The sequence below is a fragment of the Triticum dicoccoides genome, unplaced genomic scaffold (assembly GCF_002162155.2).
Source record: "Triticum dicoccoides isolate Atlit2015 ecotype Zavitan unplaced genomic scaffold, WEW_v2.0 scaffold57603, whole genome shotgun sequence".
Classification (NCBI taxonomy): domain Eukaryota; kingdom Viridiplantae; phylum Streptophyta; class Magnoliopsida; order Poales; family Poaceae; genus Triticum; species Triticum dicoccoides.
Genome location: NW_021283244.1, coordinates 1 through 7,458, shown reverse-complemented (window position 1 = coordinate 7,458; position 7,458 = coordinate 1).

Here is a 7,458-nt window from a genome sequence, read left to right as displayed (position 1 = left end):
CAGGTAGGTGCTAGGAAGAAAATTACAACATAAGATTCTCACGAGGAGACCGATCGATGCTCAAACATGAATTAGCAGCCAATTGTTTGATTAGTGGTACAGAAAATGTACATGGCTAATGGGCGTGTGTTTTGGCTGAGGATGATCAGTTACTAAGAAGACTGTCTTCACAAATTTTCAGCTCAAAAGGATGAGCCTAGGTGGTACTTGCTTTGCAAACTACCACATTGGACATAAATACGAATGTTGAAGCTCGGCTCAAAATAATGAATGGATTGAGCTGGCATTTGGTGGAGGATGGTTATTTGGGCATAGGAAAGCACTATAGAAAATGGATACTATTTGGACATGTCAAAGTGGTACTTCCTTCACAAACTGTTGGTGTGAACAGAATAGGAAAATGAATATTGTTGAATTATTTTTAAACTAGGCAAGGAAGGTTTTTACATATTTGACGAGGATATGACCCAAAGAATTTATGAGATTTTTTTGGGAATTTTGGGAATGAAATAAATATAGGTTGCTTCATAACCTAGGGCAAAAACTGCCACATGGACATGACACATAGGCAAAACTGATGAGATGGCGCCTATTCATCGCAACCCACCACAATTTACAAGTCTATGACCATCTATATTGGTCGTTAACAACTAGAAATAAGGTAGCAGACTAGATTTGTTTGCTTTATGACCATTTCGTGTAAGGAAATTACGACCTTTCTGACCAAAATGGTCGCAATGGTTTAGGGTTTGGAGCCCCCCGAACAAATTTTGACCAATTGGTCTGAAATGGTCATAGATCTATGACCAATTCTTCCAGGGTCAATGACAGAAGGTCAATAGTTGACATATTTCTTGTAGTGTAGGTTTCACTAGTGGCTTCTCTCAAGCTAGCATAAGTATTACAGTGGGTGAACAAATTACTGTCGAGCAATTGATAGAAAAGCGCATAGTTATGAGATTATCTAGGCATTATCATGAATATAGGCATCATGTGCGTGACAAGTAGATCGACTCCTGCCTGCATCTACTACTATTACTCCACACATCGACCGACTTCTGCCTGCATCTAGAGTATTAAGTTCATAAGAACAGAGTAACGCATTAAGAAAGATGACATGATGTAGAGGATAAACTCATGCAATATGATATAAACCCCATCTTTTTATCCTCGATGGCAACAATACAATATGTGCCTTGCTGCCCCTGCTGTCACTGGGAAAGGACACCGCAAGATTGAACCCAAAGCTAAGCACTTAGTAGTTTTAACTAGTAATGGCGCACCAGTGGACAGTGCGCTATTAGGAATGCCGCACCAGTGGACAGTGCGCCATTCGTAGTTTTAACTAGTAATGGCGCACTGTCCACTGGTGTGCCATTACTAACTTGGCCCAAAACTTCCACCGAATGCACCCCCCTGGTGGACTGCCTTTTCAGTTTAAATAAAATAAAATAAAATGATGGAAATGTCAAAAAAATAAAAGAAAATAAGTTTCCCATGTGATATGTGGTCTACTTGTTGGGAAAATTTACAAATATGAATTTTGACTTTATTTGCAAAATCTCTCTGGAATTTGTAAAATGGGCATAACTTTTGCATACGACCTCGGATTAAAAAGTTTTTTATATGAAAAATCATCTACTCGAAAAGTTACATCCGAATTTAACTTTTCAGAGTAGCTCCAACCTTAGATCCAAATTGGGTTATTTGATTGTGGATCTTTTTATCCAAATTTTCAATTAACTCAACAGTGGCAACTTTATTTTCAATAATTTCAAGCCTTTGCATCACATGTTCTAGAGTTAAGATAGTTCCATTAACCAAGAGAGGTGGTGGACCAAACAAATCTAACATAGCATTATAGGCATCAAAAGTTTGGCTACCCAAGAAATTCCCTCCGGTAATGGCATCAAGAATACATTTATTCCAAGGAGTAATGCCTACATAAAAATTGTGAAGGAGGACGGAAGTAGATTGCTTCCTAGTAGATCTATTTTGAGCATTGCAAATTCTATGCCAAGCATCTTTTAAGTTTTCTCCCTCCCTTTGTTTAAAATTGAGAACTTCATGATCGGGAGTATTAACAATAATAGGAGGACTAGCCATAGCGAAGAGCACACAAGAAGGCAAGCGAAAGAGAGAGGAGATTGGGAAAGAGAGGGCAAATAAAACGGCAAGGGTGAAGTGGGGCAGAGGAAAACGAGAGGCAAATGGCAAATAATGTAATGCGAGGGAGATGAGTTTGTGATGGGTACTTGGTACGTCTTGACTTGAGCGAAGACCTCCCCAGCAATGGTGCCAGAAATCCTTCTTCCTATGTCTTGAGCTTGTGTTGGTTTTCCTTGAATAAGAAAGGGTGATGTAGCAAAGTAGCGTAAGTATTTCCATCGGTTTTTTAGAACCAAGGTATCAATCTAGTAGGAGGCTCCTCAAAAGTCCCACGCACCTACACAAACAAACAAGAACCTAGCAACCAACACAATAAAGGGGTTGTCAATCCCATCACGGCCACTTGCGAAAGTTAGATCTGATAGAGATATTATGATGAGATAAATATTTTTTAGTATTTTTATGATATAGATTGGAAAAGTAAAGATGCAAATAAAAGTAGATGGAAAACTTATATGATAAAAGATAGATCCGGGGGCCATAGGTTTCACTAGTGGCTTCTCTCAAGATAGCATAAGTATTACGGTGGGTGAACAAATTACTGTCAAGCAATTGATAGAAAAGCGCATAGTTATGAGATTATCTAGGCATTATCATGTATATAGGCATCATGTCCGTGACAAGTAGATCGACTCCTGCCTGCATCTACTACTATTACTCCACACATCGACCGACTCCTGCCTGCATCTAGAGTATTAAGTTCATAAGAAAAGAGTAACACATTAAGAAAGATGACATGATGTAGAGGGATAAACTCATGCAATATGATATAAACCCCATCTTTTTATCCTCGATGGCAACAATACAATACGTGCCTTGCTGCCCCTGCTGTCACTGGGAAAGGACACCGCAAGATTGAACCCAAAGCTAAGCACTTAGTAGTTTTAACTAGTAATGGCGCACCAGTGGACAGTGCGCCATTCCAATGGATAGTGCGCCATTAGTAATGGCGCACCAGTGGATAGTGCGTCATTAGTAGTTTTAACTAGTAATGGCGCACTGTCCACTAGTGCGTCATTACTAAGTTTTTTTCAAAAAAAACATTTTTTTCAATTTTTTTTCAAAACTAGTGATGGCGCACCGTGGGTGTGGTGCGCCATTAATAGTTTAACTAGTAATGGCGTACCACTCCCACGGTGCGCCATTACTAACTTGGACGAAAACTTCCACCGAATGCACCCCCCTCTGGACCGCCTTTTCAGTTAAAAAAATAAAAGAAAATGATGGAAATGTCAAAAAAATAAAAGAAAATAAGTTTCCCATGTGATATGTGGTCTACTTGTTGGGAAAATTTACAAATATGAATTTCGACTTTATTTGCATAATCTCTCTGGAATTTGTAAAATGGACATAAGTTTTGCATACGACCTCGGATTAATAAGTTTTTTATATGAAAAATCATCTACTCGAAAAGTTACATCCGAATTTAACTTTTCAGAGTAGCTCCAACCATAGATCCAAATTGGGTTATTTGATTGTGGATCTTTTTATCCAAAATTTCAATTAACTAACAGTGGCAACTTTATTTTCAATAATTTCAAGCCTTTGCATCACATGTTGTAGAGTTAAGATAGTTCCATTAACCAAGAGAGGTGGTGGACCAAACAAATCTAACATAGCATTATAGGCATCAAAAGTGTGGCTACCCAAGAAATTCCCTCCGGTAATGGCATCAAGAATACATATATTCCAAGGAGTAATGCCTACATAAAAATTGCGAAGGAGGACGGAAGTAGATTGCTTCCTAGTAGATGTATTTTGGGCATTCCAAATTCTATGCCAAGCATCTTTTAAGTTTTCTCCCTCCCTTTGTTTAAAATTTAGAACAAGAAGGCAAGCGAAGAGCACACAAGAAGGCAAGCGAAAGAGAGAGGAGATTGGGAAAGAGAGGGCGAATAAAACGGCAAGGGTGGAGTGGGGGAGGGGAAAACGAGAGGCAAATGGCAAATAATGTAATGCGAGGGAGATGAGTTTGTTATGGGTACTTGGTACGTCTTGACTTGAGCGAAGACCACTCCGGCAACGGTGCCAGAAATCCTTCTTGCTACGTCTTGAGCTTGTGTTGGTTTTCCTTGAAGAAGAAAGGGTGATGTAGAAAAGTAGCGTAAGTATTTCCATCAGTTTTTGAGAACCAAGGTATCAATCCAGTAGGAGGCTCCTCAAAAGTCCCACGCACCTACACAAACAAACAAGAACCTCGCAACCAACACAATAAAGGGGTTGTCAATCCCTTCATGGACACTTGCGAAAGTGAGATCTAATAGAGATAATATGATAAGATAAATATTTTTGGTATTTTTATGATATAGATTGGAAAAGTAAAGATGCAAATAAAAGTAGACGAAAAACTTATATGATAAAAGATAGACCCGGGGGTCATAGGTTTCACTACTGGCTTCTCTCAAGATAGCATAAGTATTATGGTGGGTGAACAAATTACTGTCGAGCAATTGATAGAAAAGCGCATAGTTATGAGATTATCTAGGCATTATAATGTATATAGGCATCATGTCCATGACAAGTAGATCGACTCCTGCCTGCATCTACTACTATTACTCCACACATCGACCGACTCCTGGCTGCATCTAGTGTATTAAGTTCATAAGAACAGAGTAACGCATTGAACCCAAAGCTAAGCACTTAGTAGTTTTAACTAGTAATGGCGCACAAGTGGACAGTGCGCCATTAGTAGTTTTAATAACTAGTAATGGCGCACTGTCCACTGGTGCGCCATTACTAAGTTTTTTTCAAAAAAAAATCATTTTTTTTAAAACTAGTAATGGAGCACCGTGGGTGTGGTGCGCCATTACTAGTTTATCTAGTAATGGTGCACCACTCCCAGGGTGCGCCATTACTAACTTGGCTCAAAACTTCCACCGAATGAACCCCCCCTGTGGACCGCCTTTTCATTTAAAAAAATAAAAGAAAATGATGGAAATGTCAAAAAAATAAAAGAAAACAAGTTTCCCATGTGATATGTGGTCTACTTGTTGGGAAAATTTACAAATATGAATTTCGACTTTATTTGCAAAATCTCTCTGGAATTTGTAAAATGGGCATAACTTTTGCATACGTCCTCGGATTAAAAAGTTTTTTAGATGAAAAATCATTTACTTGAAAAGTTACATCCGAATTTAATTGGGGGAACCCCGTTAAACATTTTCAAAATCCCCAAAAACCTAACAGAAAAAAAGTTATGAGGCTTTTAAGATATAGAGGCAAAAGAATTCAAAAAAATCAAACTTGGTAGTGGCGCACCGTTTGCTAGGTGCGCCTCTAGTAACCGAAAAAAAATTGGTTTAAATTTTTTTGAATTTTGTTCAAAATATGATACGTAATATGACAGGGAAGTTTGAAATATTTTTTCAAAATTTCATCATACTCATGAACATGAACAAAGTCCTAGACATCAACAAGGTTTAATAGGATTGATATGATAGATATATCAACAAGTGCCTGTGAAGTGAGGTGGTGCTGGGGTTTGATAGAACTATGAAGTTAAGCGTGCTTGGGCTGGAGTAGTGTGAGGATGGGTGACCTTTCAGGAAGTTTGACCACAGAGTGCAATTTGACTTCAGATTAAGCTTATTGACCCGAGATTATGCCAGAGTGACCTGAGATTAAGAAGAAACGAAAAACAAAATTTAAAAAAAAAATAGAAAAAATTCTGATTTTTTTTTGAAAAATAATTGGTACTAATGGCGCACTCCTATGTGGTGCACCATTAGTATCTGGTATAATATGCAAGGGCTATACTAATGGGCTATACCGGATACTAATGGTGTGCGCCATTAGTAAAAAATACTAGTGGCGTGGTACTAATGGAAACTCGTGCGCCATTAGTAGGCCTTTTCCTAGTAGTATTGCAAAGATAATTTAATCACACATAAATGAATTCAGAGGAGATTCAAATATTTCTCATAGATAAACTTGATCATAAACCCACAATTCATCTGATCTCCACAAACACACTGCAAAAAGAGTTGCATCGAGTAGATCTCCAAGAAGATCGAGGAGAACTTTGTATTGAGAATCAAAGACAAAGAAGAAGCCATCTAGCTAATAACTATGGACCCGAAGGTCTGTGGTAAACTACTCACAACTCATAGGAGAGGCCTGGGAGATGATGTAGAGGCCCTCCGTGGTCGATTCCCCCTCCGGCGGATCGCCGACGAAGGCTCCAAGATGGGATCTCACGGATATAGAAGGTTGCGGCGATGGAATTAGGTTTTCATGGTCTGTTCTGATGGTTTCAGGGTACATGTGTATATATAGGAGGAAGAAGTAGGTCGGTGGACGCTTGAGGGGCCCATGAGGGTGGGGGCGTGCCAACCCCCAGGGGCATGCCGGGCACCCTCGTGGCTGCCTCAGTTGTTGCTTGACGTCCACTCAAAGTATCCAGGTTTGCATTTGTTCCGAAAAGATCACTCCCGAAGGTTTCATCCCGTTTGGACTCCGTTTGATATTCCTTTTCTTCAAAACACTGAAATAGACAAAAAAACAACAATTCGGGCTGGGCCTCCGGTTAGTAGGTTAGTCCCAAAAATGATATAAAAGTGTAAAGTAAAGCCCATAAACATCCAAAATGGGTAATATAATAGCATGGAATAATAAAAAATTATAGATATGTTGGAGATGTATTAGTTCGCTTCCAGTGACCAGTCCCTTTGCAGTATAAGCACTTAGTCTCAGGCTTAGGTCCAGACTTGGGTTTCTTCTCTTGAGCAGCAACCTTTTTGCCATTCTTCTTGAAGTTCCCCTTATTTCCTTTGCCCTTTTTCTTGAAACTAGTGGTCTTATTGACCATCAACACTCGATGCTCCTTTTTGATTTCTACCTCCGCGGCCTTTAACATTGCGAAGAGCTCGAGAATAGTCTTGTTCATCCCTTGCATATTATAGTTCATCACGAAGCCTTTATAGCTTGGTGGCAGTGATTGAAGAACTCTGTCAATGACAAAATCAACTGGAAGATCAACTCCTAGCTGAGTCAAGTGATTATGATACCCATACATTTTTGAGTATGTGTTCACTGACATAACTATTCTCCTCCATTTTGCAGCTGTAGAACTTGTTGGAGATTTCATATCTCTCAACTCGGGCATTTCCTTGAAATATTAACTTCAACTCTTGGAACATCTCATATGCCCCATGATGTTCAAAACATCGTTGAAGTCCCGATTCTAAGCCGTATAGCATGGCACACTAAACTATTGAGTAGTCATCATCTTTGCTCTGCCAGACGTTCTTAACGTCATCAGTCGCATCTGCAGTAGGCCTGGCACCTAGC